Below are 17542 nucleotides of genomic sequence, written 5' to 3' on the forward strand. Positions count from 1 at the left end.
GCTCTGGTTCAGGCTCTTCTACTGGCTCAGGCTCTGCTGGTTCAGGCTCTGCGGGCTCAGGCTCTGCTGGTTCAGGCTCTTCTACTGGCTCAGGCTCTGCTGGTTCAGGCTCTGCGGGCTCAGGCTCTGCTGGTTCAGGCTCTTCTATTGGCTCAGGCTCTGCTGGTTCAGGCTCTGCAGGCTCTGCTGGTTTAGGCTCTTCTTCTGGCTCAGGCTCTGCTGGTTCAGGCTCTTCTACTGGCTCAGGCTCTGCTGGTTCAGACTCTTCTACTGGCTCAGGCTCTGCTGGTTCAGGCTCTGCGGGCTCAGGCTCTGCTGGTTCAGGCTCTTCTATTGGCTCAGGCTCTGCTGGTTCAGGCTCTGCAGGCTCAGGCTCTGCTGGTTCAGGCTCTTCTTCTGGCCCAGGCTCTGCTGGTTCAGGCTCTTCTACTGGCTCAGGCTCTGCTGGTTCAGGCTCTTCTACTGGCTCAGGCTCTGCTGGTTCAGGCTCCCCAGGCTCTGCTGGTTCAGGCTCTGCTTGTCCAGGTTCGTCATGTTCTGCTGGTTCAGGTTCTGCTGGTTCAGACTCTACTAGTTCAGGCCCTGCTGGTTCAGGATCTGCTGGTTCAGGATCTGCTGGTTCAGGCTCCCCAGGCTCTGCTGGTTCAGGCCCTGCTTGTCCAGGATCTGCTGGTTCAGGCTCTGTTGGTTCAGGCTCCCCAGGCTCTGCTGGTTCAGACTCTGCTTGTCCAGGTTCGTCATGTTCTGCTGGTTCAGGTTCTGCTGGTTCAGGCTCTACTAGTTCAGGCTCTGCTGGTTCAGGCTCTACTTGTTCAGGCTCTGCTGATTCAGGCTCTACTGGTTTAGGCTCTACTGGTTCAGGCTCTTCAGGTTCTGCGGGTTCAGGCTCTACTGGTTCAGGCTCTACTGGTTCAGGCTCTGCTGGTTCAGGCTCCCCAGGCTCTGCTGGTTCAGACTCTGCTTGTCCAGGTTCGTCATGTTCTGCTGGTTCAGGTTCTGCTGGTTCAGGCTCTACTAGTTCAGGCTCTGCTGGTTCAGGCTCTACTGGTTCAGGCTCTGCTGATTCAGGCTCTACTGGTTCAGGCTCTGCTGGTTCAGGCTCCCCAGGCTCTGCTGGTTCAGACTCTGCTTGTCCAGGTTCGTCATGTTCTGCTGGTTCAGGTTCTGCTGGTTCAAGCTCTACTAGTTCAGGCTCTGCTGGTTCAGGCTCTACTGGTTCAGGCTCTGCTGATTCAGGCTCTACTGGTTCAGGCTCTGCTGGTTCAGACTCTGCTTGTCTAGGTTCGTCATGTTCTGCTGGTTCAGGTTCTGCTGGTTCAGGCTCTACTAGTTCAAGCTCTGCTGGTTCAGGCTCTACTGGTTCAGGCTCTACTGGTTCAGGCTCTTCAGGTTCTGCTGGTTCAGGCTCTGGTTCAAGTTCTGCTGGTTCAGGCTCTTCAGGTTCTGCTGGTTCAGGCTCTGGTTCAAGTTCTGCTGGTTCAGGCTCTACTGGTTGAAGCTGTATTGGTTCAGGCTCTGCTGGTTCAGGCTCTGGTTCAGGCTCTACTAGGTGTTCATATGAACCGCTCCCTGGTTGTCTATTGACCTCAATGATGTTCTGGATGAGGTCCGGACTGGGGAAGTCCATGCTGATTACCCCCAAGCAGTCTGGTTTATCAGAGCCTGTCTTTAGTTTACCCATAAGCTTATTGAGCTGATCATTAACCACTCTGGCCACAGTTTTAGGGCCTTTGAAAAAGCCTGTGGCGGAGGTGTCAGTCAGTGTAATTGCATGAGCACAATTATTTTGAGCTTCTTTTAGATGTTTTGTGATCGTCTTCATCTTGTTTACAACATCTTTGAACCAGTCGTCGAAAGTGACGAAAGTATCATGGTGAAGGGTTCCGACATTGAAATTGGTACTCTGCAAAAAGACGATCTTCCTTCTCGCGTCTCGCATGTGGGGGACCAACGTCTTTGTCCATACTTTATCTTCAGATTTCTTAATCAATTCCTCAATAGATTCTCTAGCTTTCTTGATGCTCATCCCTTGCAGTGTCACTCTCAAAAGCACAGTCTCACTTTCATATTTACCCAAGAACTCCCACAGAAGGTTTAGCACCTCATGGAACTTGGTATGTTTTATATGCCCATCCATGACATCAAGGGTGTTGTAGAAAATACTGGCCTCTATACGTAAATCAAAGTACCGCAATCCTGCTTTCAGCTGGTTGTCCAAGGTCCAAGCCTGACACTGTATAAGTGGTCCACCGTACAGAGTTAGGCTCTCATGAGTTCCAGGAATAGTAACAGCTGAAAGGAGTTGGTCATCAGGTATAGATTCCATCCACTTTTCCTTATAAGAGTTTTCATGAAGCATTGAGTTGTCACTAAAACCTGAACCACAAGCAGTTGTGAAAATCCTGAAAGGGAAGAGACATAAAATCACATTTATATCAACCTACATTAATATTATGTTTATGTCATGTTTATGACGAACTCCATGTGGCAAAAAAATGGTATGCAAGCAGATAACTCTTACTTACAAAGAGAGAAGATATAGGCATAGAGGGAAGCCCATGGTTGTAGTATTCCCAATGAAGCCAGTCTGGGAAAGGAAAGAGTGGATATGGAAATACAGTACACTCATCTCCTTTACTGTAGAACAATGACTACGTACTAAACTCCTTTACTGTAGAACAATGACTACATACTAAACTCCTTTACTGTAGAACAATGACTACGTACTAAACTCCTTTACTGTATAACAATGACTACGTACTAAACTCCTTTACTGTATAACAATGACTACGTACTAAACTCCTTTACTGTATAACAATGACTACGTACTAAACTCCTTTACTGTAGAACAATGACTACGTACTAAACTCCTTTACTGTAGAACAATGACTACGTACTAAACTCCTTTACTGTAGAACAATGACTACGTACTAAACTCCTTTACTGTAGAACAATGACTACGTACTAAACTCCTTTACTGTATAACAATGACTACGTACTAAACTCCTTTACTGTATAACAATGACTACGTACTAAACTCCTTTACTGTATAACAATGACTACGTACTAAACTCCTTTACTGTATAACAATGACTACGTACTAAACTCCTTTACTGTATAACAATGACTACGTACTAAACTCCTTTACTGTAGAACAATGACTACGTACTAAACTCCTTTACTGTAGAACAATGACTACGTACTAAACTCCTTTACTGTATAACAATGACTACGTACTAAACTCCTTTACTGTATAACAATGACTACGTACTAAACTCCTTTACTGTATAACAATGACTACGTACTAAACTCCTTTACTGTATAACAATGACTACGTACTAAACTCCTTTACTGTATAACAATGACTACGTACTAAACTCCTTTACTGTAGAACAATGACTACGTACTAAACTCCTTTACTGTAGAACAATGACTACGTACTAAACTCCTTTACTGTAGAACAATGACTACATACTAAATTTACAAACCCATGGAATGCAATAGCTAAACTCAGATTGTGAGAATTGTTTTAGCTATTTTAAAAACTCAAACCTTATCCTCCCTCAAAAGCCAAATAATCACAGAATTGAAAGTGATCTGAGAGTTAAAAAACAATACATTGAAGATATTTCCTTACCTCTAAAGGTGTTGTATAGTATAGTAGAGGATAGTATTCTAATCCCCCAGTTGGTAGGAGCGGTTAACTATGATCAAGTTCGTGGAACCATCTCTGTGGCTCACAAATTTACATAAAAGATACAGTAGAAGGAATTTGCGTGCTCTACTGTCCCTGTCCTGCCTTAAGTCACACACACACATCCACACACACTAATACATCCCATTCCATGAGACTGTACCCCATGATAAATTAATATAGATTAAAAAATTTACAAAAGATGATGATGATGATGACGATGATGATGAGAGAGTTGTTGAACATTTTGACTTTGGAACGTTTCCTTTCAACATTACAGAAACATTTGCTAGACACAATAATTAAACTGTAATGTGTGATTACTGATTTATCTCCCGTTTTATGGTAACAGAAAAGGAGCAATTCATTAATGTGAATATTTTTCATATTGTTATACAGCCGTCAGTGGCATGACAGAAGCTATTCAAACTCGTATTTACTAATACACAACTGGAAATTAACACCTTCCCACATGGTTATGAACGCAGCATTAGACTACGTTATCATATCCAGCAGTAGGCTAAGTACCAGCCTACAGCCATTGGTACCAGCAGTAAACTGGTTTGGATTTTCTCAAATGGAATTACTTCTGGGAGAGTTGTGGGTGGGCAATGTTGTGGTTCAATTTGTCTGATTGGTTGTGTTCTGCCGTGACACGTGATTTTGAGCGAATCAAGAAGCCACCTGTCATGCGCACCTGTTGCACTTGCACACTGTAACGTAGACACAGGGAGTCTGGAAGCAAGTGCAGTGTGAGTTTAATGAAAACGAACATGGAACAAATACAAAACAAGAGAAGCGTCTAACAAGGAAAACATAACCAGTACTACCTGATGACTGACAGAACAGAGTGCTTGATAAATGGTAAGTAATCAAGGTAGTAATGAAGTCCAGGTGTGACTGATGATGGGTCGCAGGTGTTCGTAATAATGGGTTGCCAGGATCGGTGGTTAATAGACCGGTGACGTCGAGCGCCGGAGGGGGCGAGCGGGAGTAGACGGGACAGTACCCCCCCAACGCACGGCTCCAACAGCAGGACGACACCAGCCAGGGATACGGCCCCGAGGGCGAGGAGCGGGCCCGGTCCGGACGCCGAAGGTGGAAATGTCGGATGATGTTGAGAAGGGAAACATGAAAAGATGGTGAAATCCGGTAATTAGTGGGGAGTTGGCTGGGGGACTGGCTCGCTGGGATGACTCATGGTAGAAGGCCCTCCTGTGGCACCGGACTCCACTAGAGCCGTAGAGACAACATCTGAGGGACAGCCAGCCAGTGAAATAGAAACCAGGAAGGGTTTGGTGGAAATCGATGAAGGAATACTCACGTCTACCCTGGGAGACAGATGACCACGGGGCTGTCCTTCTGCCCCGGTGGACTTCGGGTTAGTGTGCACCAGACACAGCTGTAGCCGGTGCCCCTCCTGGCTGCAATAGGGACACAACCCCAGTCGTCTCCAGCGCCGTCGCTCTGCCGCGGAGAGTTGTGACCTCTATTTCCATAGGTTCAGGCTCTGCCTCAGGACGGCGAGGGACGGGGGGGACCGCCGACGCTCCCGAAGAAGGTTGTCCTCCTCGCGCAGTCCTCTTCGGAATAGGGTGCGGAGCGCCAGCTCATTCCATCCACTGGAGGCTGCCGCGGTCCGGAAGGTGAGGGCGTACTCTGCAGCGGTCTGGGCACCCTGCCGGAGTTGGGGTAGTCGCTGACGTCCCTCTCTGCCCTCCGGCGGATGGTCGAAGACCGCCCTGAACAGAGCCATGAACCCCTTGTAGGAATCCAGCTCCTCCTCTCCTCTCTCCCAGACGGCCGTAGCCCACTCTGACGCCCGCACGGTCAGCAGGGAAATGACCGTAGCAACCTTGGACCTCTCGGTGGTGGGGGCTCCCGTCTGATGAGTGAAATAGAGGGAGCACTGGAGTAGGAAGCCACGGCATTTGGATGGAGTCCCATCATATTTTCCCAGGAGGGACAGTTGGGAATCACCGACCTGGGCGGACTGCTGGGTAGGCTGGGGGACTGGCTCGCTGGGATGACTCGTGGTAGAAGGCCCTCCGCTATTTGAAAGTGAATCCTCTCGGGTGGTGTCGAGGTGGTGGAGGACGTGGAAGACCTCATCCATAGTTGCACGCAGTTGTGCCAGCTGATCGTGGTGTTGGTGGAGAAGGTGTCCCTGTTCGCCGACCGTCTGATATATATACAGTATCTCACAAAAGTGAGTACACCCCTCACATTTTTGTAAATATTTGAGTATATCTTTTCATGTGACAACACTGAAAAAATGACACTTTGCTACAATGTAAAGTAGTGAGTGTACAGCTTGTATAACAGTGTAAATTTGCTGTCCCCTCAAAATAACTCAACACACAGCCATTAATGTCTAAACCGCTGGCAACAAAAGTGAGTACACCCCTAAGTGAAAATGTCTAAATTGGGCCCAATTAGCCTTTTTTTTTTTTTTAACAACACAATACTAATGTTTTATCTTAGGAAGAGTTCAGAAATCAATATTTGGTGGAATAACCCTGATTTTCAATCACAGCTTTCATGTGTCTTGGCATGCTCTCCACCAGTCTTTCACATTGATGTTGGGTGACTTTATGCCACTCCTGGCGCAAAACTTCAAGCAGCTCGGCTTTGTTTGATGGCTTGTGACCATCCATCTTCCTCTTGATCACATTCCAGAAGTTTTCAATGGGGTTCAGGTCTGGAGATTGGGCTGGCCATGACAGGGTCTTGATCTGGTGGTCCTCCATCCACACCTTGATTGACCTGGCTGTGTGGCATGGCGCATTGTCCTGCTGGAAAAAACAATCCTCAGAGTTGGGGAACAATGTCAGAGCAAAAGGAAGCAAGTTTTCTTCCAGGACAACTTTGTACATGGCTTGATTCATGCGTCCTTCACAAAGACAAAGCTGCCCGATTCCAGCCTTGCTGAAGCACCACCAGATCATCACTGATCCTTCACCAAATTTCACAGTGGTGCGAGACACTGTGGCTTAGGCCTCTCCAGGTCTCCGTCTAACCATTAGATGACCAGGTGTTGGGCAAAGCTGAAAATTGGACTCATCAGAGAAGATAGCTAGCTGAATAAACTAAGTTAGAGTCTATTCCTGGAAACATTGAACCACTGTAGATTACAACAATTATAATTTCTAAATTGGAAGTTGAAAGAGTTGTATTTGAGTGTTTCAGTGAAAGGTTAGTGAGGGAGGCCTCGCTTCCCCAGGTGTTTAGTTAATTTCATTCCGATCTCCTTTGCATTAGTGTAGCCTTTTCTGTAGCCTGTCAACTATGTGTCTGTCAATCCCTGTTCTCTCCTCTCCGCACAGGCCATACAAACGCCTCACACCGCGTGGCTGCTGCCACTCTAACCTGGTGGTCCCTGCACGCACGACCCACGTGGAGTTCCAGCCTCTGGAACTGCCTTTCTGCGGCCAACAAGGCAGAGTTCATCTCAGCCTATGCTACCCTCCAGTCCCTCGACTTCTTGGCGCTGACAGAAACATGGATTACCACAGAAAACACTGCTACTCCTACTGCTCTCTCCTCGTCTGACCATGTGTTCTCGCATACCCCGATAGCATCTGGTCAGCGGGGTGGTGGCACAGGAATCCTCATCTCTCCCAAGTGGACATTCTCTCTTTCTCCCCTGACCCATCTGTCTATCTCCTCATTTGAATTCCATGCTGTCACAGTCACTAGCCCATTCAAGCTTAACATCCTTATCATTTATCGCCCTCCAGGTTCCCTTAGAGAGTTCATCATTGAGCTTGACGCCTTGATAAGTTTCTTTCCTGAGGATGGCTCACCCCTAACGGTTCTGGGTGACTTTAACCTCCCTACGTCTACCTTTGACTAATTTCTCTCTGCCTCCTTCTTTCCACTCCTCTCCTCTTTTGACCTCACTCTCTCACCGTCCCCCCCTACTCACAAGGCAGGCAATACGCTTGACCTCATCTTTACTTGATGCTGTTCTTCTACTAATCTCACTGCAACTCCCCTCCAAGTCTCCGACCACTACTTTGGATCCTTTTCTCTCTCGCTCTCCTCCAACACTACTCACTCTGCCCCTACTCAGATGGTAATGCGCCATCGCAACCTTCGCTCTCTCTCTCCCGCTACCCTCTCCTCTTCCATCCTATCTCTTCCATCCTATCATCTCTTCCCTCTGCTCAACCTTCTCCCTCCAATCTCCTGATTCTGCCTCCTTAAACCTCCTCTCCTCCCTTTCTGCATCCTTTGACACTCTATGTCCCCTATCCTCCCAGCCAGCTCGGTCCTCCCCTCCTGCTCCGTGGCTTGACGACACATTGCGAGCTCACAGAACAGGGCTCCGGAAAGCCGAGCGGAAATGGAGGAAAACTAGACTCCCTGCGGACCTGGCATCTTTTCACTCCCTCCTCTCTACATTTTCTTCCTCTGTTTCTGCTGCTAAAGCCACTTTCTATCACTCTAAATTCCAAGCATCTGCCTCTAACCCTAGGAAGCTCTTTGCCACCTTCTCCTCCCTGCTGAATCCCCCCCTCTGTGGATGACTTCGTCAACCATTTTGAAAAGAAGGTTGACGACATCCGATCCTCGTTTGTTAAGTCAAATGACACCGCTGGTCCTGCTTACACTGCCCTACCCTATGCTTTGACTTCTTTCTCCCCCCTCTCTCCAGATGAAATCTTGCGACTTGTGACGGCTGGCCGCCCAACAACCTGCACGCTTGACCCTATCCCCTCCTCTCGTCTCCAGACCATTTCCGGAGACCTTCGCCCTTACCTCACCTCGCTAATCAACTCATCCTTGACCGCTGGCTATGTCCCTTCCGTCTTCAAGAGAGCGAGAGTTGCACCCCTTCTCAAAAAACCTACACTCGATCCCTCCGATGTCAACAACTACAGACCAGTATCCCTTCTTTCTTTTCTCTCCAAAACTCTTGAGCGTGCCGTCTTTAGCCAACTCTCTTGCTATCTCTCTCAGAATGACCTTCTTGATCCAAACAAGTCAGGTTTCAAGACTGGTCATTCAACTGAGACTGCTCTTCTCTGTGTCACGGAGGCTCTCCGCACTGCTAAAGCTAACTCTCTCTCCCCTGCTCTCGTCCTTCTAGACCTATCTGCTGCCTTTGATACTGTGAACCATCAGATCCTCCTCTCCACCCTCTCCGAGTTGGGCATCTCCGGCGCGGCTCACTCTTGGATTGCGTCCTACCTGACAGGTCGCTCCTACCAGGTGGTGTGGCGAAAATCTGTCTCCGCACCACGTGCTCTCACCACTGGTGTTCTAGGCCCTCTCCTATTATCGCTATATACCAAGTCACTTGGCTCTGTCATATCCTCACATGGCCTCTCCTATCATTGCTACGCAGACGACACACAATTAATCTTCTCCTTTCCCCCTTCTGATAACCAGGTGGCGAATCGCATCTCTGTATGTCTGGCAGACATATCAGTGTGGATGACAGATCACCACCTCAAGCTGAACCTCGGCAAGACGGAGCTGCTCTTCCTCCCGGGGAAGGACTGCCCGTTCCATGATCTCGCCATCACGGTTGACAACTCCGTTGTGTCCTCCTACCAGAGTGCAATGAGTCTTGGCGTGACCCTGGACAACACCCTGTCGTTCTCCGCTAACATCAAGGCGGTGACCCGATCCTGTAGGTTCATGCTCTACAACATTCGCAGAGTACGACCCTGCCTTACACAGGAAGCGGCACAGGTCCTAATCCAGGCACTTGTCATCTCCCATCTGGATTACTGCAACTCGCTGTTGGCTGGGCTCCCTGCCTGTGCCATTAAACCCCTACAACTCATCCAGAACGCTGCAGCCCGTCTGGTGTTCAACCTTCCCAAGTTCTCTCACGTCACCCCGCTCCTCCGCACACTCCACTGGCTTCCAGTTGAAGCTCGCATCTGCTACAAGACCATGGTGCATGCCTACAGAGCTGTGAGGGGAACGGCACCTCTGTACCTTCAGGCTCTGATCAGTCCCTACACCCAAACGAGGGCATTGCGTTCATCCACCTCTGGCCTGCTGGCCCCCCTACCTCTGCGGAAGCACAGTTCCCGCTCAGCCCAGTCAAAACTGTTCGCTGCTCTGGCACCCCAATGGTGGAACAAGCTCCCTCACGACGCCAGGACAGCAGAGTCACTCACCACCTTCCGGAGACACTTGAAACCCCACCTCTTTAAGGAATACCTGGGATAGGATAAAGTAATCCTTCTACCCCCCCTTACCTCACCCCCCCCCCCCCAAAAAAAAAAAAATAATAATATTGTAAAGTGGTTATCCCACTGGCTATAAGGTGAATGCACCAATTTGTAAGTCACTCTGGATAAGAACGTCTGCTAAATGACGAAAATGTAAATGTAAATGTAAGATGACCTTACTCCAGTCCTCTACGGTCCAATCCTTATGGTCTTTTGCAAACCTCAGCCTGGCTCTTCTTTGCTTCTCATTGATGAAGGGCTTTTTTCTAGCTTTGCACGACTTCAGCCCTGCCCCTAGGAGCCTGTTTCGAGCCGTCCTCGCCGTGCACTTCACCCCAGCTGCCATTTGCATTCTTTTTGTAGGTCACTTGATGTCATCCTACAGTTGTTGAGTGACATTCTAATGAGTTGGCGGTCATCCCGGTCAGTAGAGAGTCGTTTTCGCCCTCTGCCGGTCTGTATATTTGTTGTCCCCAATGTCTGCTGCTTGACCTTGTTCTTATGAACCGCCGTCTTTGAAATTTTAAGGATGGAAGCAACCTGACACTCACTGTATCCCTCTGCCAGTAAAACCAGAATTGAACCCTTCTTTTCCTCACTCAAAACTTTCCTTTTCAACTCTTTTGGTATGGTCAATAGTTATTTTTTGATTAATATTACTTTTGAGGTACTATTAGCACTGTTTTTGCCATCCAGCTGGTCCTATTACAAGAGGATAGTGATGACCACAGCAGTGGATTTTATACTTTTCCTCGTTAAATAAGATTTGGTTCAGGTGATCACCTAATCAGTACCTAATTCAGTAGAATGAGGTGTGCCTGTGTTGGAATTCAAAAGACACTGGAATGGAATGGCTGTCATACATGTAGAGATGCTGATTTAAGAAAAATTTGCAGTGGTCTCTTAATTTTTTCCAGAGCTGTATATATATATATATGTCTTCTGCTGCTTCCATATTTTTGAGGTAGTATTCTGTAATGTAGACACAGGGAGTCTGGAAGCAAGTGCAGTGTGAGTTTAATGAAAACGAACATGGAACAAATACAAAACAAGAGAAGCGTCTAACAAGGAAAACATAACCAATACTACCTGATGACTGACAGAACAGAGTGCTAGATAAATGGTAAGTAATCAAGGTAGTAATGAAGTCCAGACAACCTTGTGTTCTTGAACGTAGCCCTGTTTCTTTGTGTTCTTGAACGTAGCCCTGTTTCTTTGTGTTCTTGAACGTAGCCCTGTTTCTTTGTGTTCTTGAACGTAGCCCTGTCTTTCATTTTTTCATTTTTGTTCATTGATTTCACCTGTGTTAATTACAGAGCTCTATCATACTATCCAGGTCTGTGCCCAAACAGTTTGAGCTTCTACTTCTAAAAATCCACCTTTCCAGAAATAAGTCTCTCACTGTTGCCGCTTGCTACAGCCCCCTCAGCCCCCAGCTGTGCCCTGGACACCATATGTGAATTGATTGCCCCCCATTTATCCTCAGAGTTTGTACTGCTTGGTGACCTAAATTGGGATATGCTTAATACCCAAGCCATCATACAATCCAAGCTAGATGCCCTCAACCTCACGCAAATTATCAACGAACCTACCAGGTACAACCCTAAATCCGTAAACATGGGTACCCTCATAGATATCATCCTGACTAACATACCCTCTAAATACACCTCAGCTGTCTTCAACCAGGATCTCAGCGATCACTGCCTTATTGCCTGCGTCCGTAACGGGTCCGCGGTCAAACGACCACCCCTCATCACTGTCAAACGCTCCCTAAAACACTTTAGCGAGCAGGCCTTCCTAATTGACCTGGCACAGGTATCCTGGATGGACATAGATCTCATTCCGTCAGTAGAGGATGCCTGGTTGTTCCTTAAAAGTAATTTCCTCGCAATCTTAAATAAACATGCCCCATTCAAAAAATACAGAACTAAGAACCGATATAGCCCCTGGTTCTCCTCAGACTTGACTGCCCTTGACCAGCACAAAAACATCCTGTGGCGTACAGCATTAGCATCAAATAGCCCCCGCGATATGCAACTTTTCAGGGAAGTTAGGAACCAATATACACAAGCAGTCAGGAAAGCAAAGGCTAACTTTTTCAAACAGAAATTTGCATCCTGTAGCACTAACTCCAAAAAGTTTTGGGACACTGTAAAGTCCATGGAGAATAAGAGCACTTCCTCCCAGCTGCCCACTGCACTGAGGCTAGGAAACACTATCACCACCGATAAATCTACAATAATCGAGAATTTCAACAAGCATTTTGCTACAGCTGGCCATGCTTTCCATCTGGCTACCACTACCCCGGCCACCAACTCTGCACCCTCTGCTGCAACTTGCCCATGCCCCCCCCGCTTCTCCTTCAAACAAATTCAGACAGCTGATGTTTTGAAAGCGCTGCAAAATCTGGACCCCTACAAATCAGCTGGGCTAGACAATCTGGACCCTTTCTTTCTAAAACTAGCCGCCGAAATTATCGCAACCCCTATTACTAGTCTGTTCAACCTCTCTTTCATAACGTCTGAGATCCCCAGAGATTGGAAAGCTGCCGCGGTCATCCCCCTCTTCAAAGGGGGTGACACTCTAGATCCAAACTGCTACAGACCTATATCCATCCTGCCCTGCCTTTCGAAAGTATTTGAAAGCCAAGTTAACAAACAGATCACCGACCATTTCGAATACCACCGTACCTTCTCCGCTATGCAATCCGGTTTCCGAGCTGGTCATGGGTGCACTTCAGCCACGCTCAAGGTCCTAAACGATATTATAACCGCGATTGATAATAGACAGTACTGTGCAGCCGTCTTCATTGACCTGGCCAAGGCTTTCGACTCTGTCAACCACCGCATTCTTATTGGCAGACTAAATAGCCTTGGTTTCTCAAATGACTGCCTCGCCTGGTTCACCAACTACTTCTCAGATAGAGTTCAGTGTGTCAAATCGGAGGGCCTGTTGTCTGGACCTATGGCAGTCTCTATGGGGGTGCCACAGGGTTCAATTCTTGGGCCGACACTTTTCTCCGTGTATATCAATGATGTCGCTCTTGCTGCTGGTGACTCTCAGATCCACCTCTACGCAGACGACACCATTTTGTATACATCTGGCCCTTCATTGGACACTGTGTTAACAAACCTCCAAACGAGCTTCAATGCCATACAACAATCCTTCAGTAGCCTCCAACTGCTCTTAAACACTAGTAAAACTAAATGCATGCTTTTCAATCGAACGCTGCTGGCACCCGCCCACCCGACTAGAATCACCACTCTCGACGGGTCTGACCTAGAGTATGTGGACAACTACAAATACCTAGGTGTCTGGTTAGACTGTAAACTCAACTTCCAGACTCACATAAAGAATCTCCAATCCAAAGTTAAATCTAGAATCGGCTTCCTATTTCGCAACAAAGCCTCCTTCACTCATGCTGCCAAACATGCCCTCGTAAAACTGACTATCCTACCGATCCTTGACTTCGGCGATGTCATTTACAAAATAGCCTCCAACACTCTACTCAGCAAATTGGATGTAGTCTATCACAGTGCCATCCGTTTTGTCTCCAAAGCCCCATACACTACCCACCACTGTGACCTGTACGCTCTTGTTGGCTGGTCCTCACTACATGTTCGTCGTCAAACCCACTGGCTCCAGGCCATCTATAAATCACTGCTAGGCAAATCCCTGCCTTATATTAGCTCATTGGTCACCATAGCAGCACCCACCCGTAGTCTGCGCTCCAGCAGGTATATCTCACTGGTCATTCCCAAAGCCAACACCTCCTTTGGCCGCCATTCCTTCCAGTTCTCTGCTGCCAATGACTGGAACTAATTGCAAAAATCTCTGAAGCTGGAGACTCTTATCTCCCTCAATAACTTTAAGCATCAGTTGTCAGAGCACCTTACCGATCACTGCACCTGTACACAGCCCATCTGAAATTAGCCCACCCAACTACCTCATCCCTATATTGTTATTTATTTTGCTCTTTTGCACCCCAGTATCTCTATTTGCACATAATCTCTTGCACATCTAGCATTCCAGTGTTAATACTATTGTAATTATTTTGCACTATAGCCTATTTATTGCCTTACCTCCATAACTTGCTACATTTGCACACACTGTATATATATTTTCTGTTGTATTTTTGACTTTATGTTTTTTACCCCATATGTAACTCTGTGTTGTTTTTATTGCACTGCTTTGCTTTATCTTGGCCAGGTCGCAGTTGTAAATGAGAACCTGTTCTCAACTGGATTACCTGGTTAAATAAAGGTGGGAAAAAAGAAAAAAAAAGAAAAAAAAAACTCACCTGGTCTCATCAGCTCCTTATTTAGTTCAGTTCTTTCTGTTTGTGCCTTGTGAGGTATTGTTCGTTTTGACTCTACTAAGCCTTTTCCTAGCTCGTTTGTGAGAACCTGTTTTAGCCTTCAGTCCTAGTTTTGATTCTCCTGCCTGTTTGCCTACCTGTGTATGACCATTGCCTGCCTGTGACCATGATTCCTGCCTTCTGTGAAGGCGTAATAAACACCTGCCACGCTCTGCGCGTGAATCTACACCTTTTTCTCCCTGAGTGTTCAGAAAGCTTGTCATACAAGACTGCACTGCAATTATAGGCTATTGCATGTTAAACAATCTGATATATCCCGGTAATACTTTTTTTATTTCACTAATGTTGGATATTGGACATACACCACATGACCAAAGTATGTGGACACCTGTTCATCGAATATCTCATTCCAAAATCATGGGCATTAATATGGAGTTGGTCCCCCCTTTGCTGCTATAACAGCCTCCACTCTTCTGGGAAGGCTTTCCACTAGATGTTGGAACATTGCTGAGGGGACTTGCTTCCATTTAGCCACAAGCATTAGTGAGGTCAGGCACTGATGTTGGTCATTAGGCCTGGCTAGCAGTCGGTGTTCCAATTCATCCCAAAGGTGTTCAATGGGGTTGAGGTCAGGGCTCTGTGCAGGCCGGTCAAGTTCTTCCACACTGATCTCGACAAACCATTACTGTATGGACCTCGATTTGTGCACGGGGGCATTCTCATGCTGAAACAGAAAAGGGCCTTCCCCAAACTGTTGCCACAAAGTTGGAAGCACACATTGTATGCTGTAGCGTTAAGATTTCCCTTCACTGGAACTAAGGGCCCTAGCCCGAACCATGAAAAACAGCCCCAGACCATTATTCCTCCTCTACCAAACTTTATAGTTGCCACTTTGCATTGGGGCAGGTAGCGTTCTCCTGGCACACTCCACACCCAGATTCGTCCGTCGGACTGCCAGATGGTGAAGCGTGACTCATCACTCCAGAGAACGCGTTTCCACTGCTCCAGAGTCCAATGACGCCGAGCTTTGGGAAACACTGCGACCTATCCTTTAGCCTTGACCCCTAGGCCCTTCAAGAGGCCCCTCCCAGATATGAACAGAGAGATACCAGTCATGTCATCTTGTATTAGGCCTACATTATTATAATATTATTATTATTATTAACATACTGTCCTTTGTGTTTTCTGTTGTATGTGTAGCTTTTTACGAATGGATGGCGATGGCTTTCAAATACCAACTCCTGCTCTGCCCCACGTCCCAGAGGCCTGCTGCTTATCTTATAGGACCACAGAGACACCATCCGGTAGTTTGTGAGAGACATCCCCAGTGTTCTCAACCAAGTGGATGAGACACACCGAAAGATCATCCGAGGTAGGGAGCCCATCGATGGCACGCTATTGTGCCCTTGTCAAAAGTAGTGCACTATGTAGAGAATTGAGTGCCTTTTGGGACGCAGCCTGATTCTTTGTGAGAGATTACATGAATGCTTTGCCTAAACTACAGAGACAATGGCATTTATCTTCTGCTGCCTCGCCCACAACCTGCTTATGATGCCAAGCTATATTAGTTGAACCATCTTCTCTGCCTGTCTGTTAAAGGTGTACACACCCTTTTTATCTTTATCGGGCTGTTGAAAACTAAAGAATTGCACGCTAATAAAGAGTGAGTTTACCCATTCTGAAAAAACAAAACTGAAAAATATGAATTATTGTCTCTACCAGGTGTCACTTTTCCTCAAGGATAAAGTGCAGAATCCCAACGGACGCTTTGCCCTCTCCACCAGAAGTCCCGAGGTTAATCAGTTACTCATCTGCTTGCCAGTAAAATACGACGCAGAGGTGTTAAACATGTTTGAACAGCTAGTTAGCAGATCAACTCTATCTGGCTCTTGGTTCTCCGTGAGTGAGCGGTCATATAGTAATGCATTGTAAAGGCCAAGAGGAATTGTATTGACTGTCATACATTGCATTTTTAAAGTTAGTAATATTAACTGTAGTAATAGTTTGTTGGTCTATAATGTTGCCTGTTTTTTACCAACAATTGTGTGTACAGTATATACACTAGATTACTGATAGGGGGGCCTTTGTTAAAACCACCGTGCCCCATCTTGGCACTCCCCCACTATTGTCAAAGAAATATTTGGGAAGCTATAGAAATGCATTTATTAATGTCTACATTCGTTTTTGCCACGTTTTATTCTGTTGACCAGAGCCCTATGAGCCCTGATCAAAAATAGTGCACTACATAGGGAATAGGTTGCTATTTGGGATGCAAGCCTCAGACTGCTGCCCTCTTTTATTTATTTGAGGCACTGGCACGTACTCTCCACGTGGGGCAGTAAACCCAAGTAACCCAGTCTGCATCCCAAATGGGACCCTATTGCCTATACCCAATGGGCCCTGGTCAAAAGTAGTGCACTATATATTGAATAGGGTGCCATTTGGGACACATCCCCACTATATTCTCTTTAATCCAGAGGCGAACTCTGAACCCAACCTCCTTGCCAAAGAGGAGCTGAACCTGCTGGCTCGACTGATGGGTGGAATAGAGGTTCAGAACCCAAACACTGATACTGAAACAGGGTTCCGGGTCAACCTCTTTGCCACAGACCAAGAAGAAGAAGAGGTGGTATGCGTTCTCTCTCTCACTACTGGCGCCTTAGTTCTTTGTTTAACAGTGATTGTGATACACATTGCAGCATCTTTGATCCTCTATAATTTGGTTTGATCAGAGCAAGTCATTGGTATGTGAAGGTACGATCTTTATCTTCTACAGTGGAGCCTCAGGAGGGAATGGAGATCAGTCATTTGAAGTGAATCATATTCAAGCAATGCAGGTATCTATGGTGGTATTGTGTGATTTAAAAGCTTTAAGTGATTATAACATATTAGCCAAGCAATAATGTAAACACAACCTGAGCTCTGACTGAGAAACAAGAGACAACCACCATGTGTAATCGGTTTGTATTCTTCCTCAGCTCTCTTACAATCTCCACTAAACCCCTTTAAAGGGGAATGGAAACACTTTAGCTTTACAGTTAGCTAGTGTTCTAAAGTCTAGTGTTTCCCTTCCCCTTTAAGACTATACGGCAGATCTGTGTCAAGCAACAGTTGTACTTTTAATTATCGTGTCTATATGCCTCAAATGACGTGTTTTGTTTTCCTCTCAGGGCGTGAAGGTCAACACAGAACTGACTCGGATCGCTGGAGAGTTTACCAAGGAGCCTGAACAGACTGAAACACTGACTCGGATCGCTGGAGAGTTTACCAAGGAGCCTGAACAGACTGAAACACTGACTCGGATCGCTGGAGAGTTTACCAAGGAGCCTGAACAGA

Source organism: Coregonus lavaretus, assembly GCF_964263955.1.
Source record: "Coregonus lavaretus genome assembly, chromosome: 3".
Taxonomy (NCBI): Eukaryota; Metazoa; Chordata; class Actinopteri; order Salmoniformes; family Salmonidae; genus Coregonus; species Coregonus lavaretus.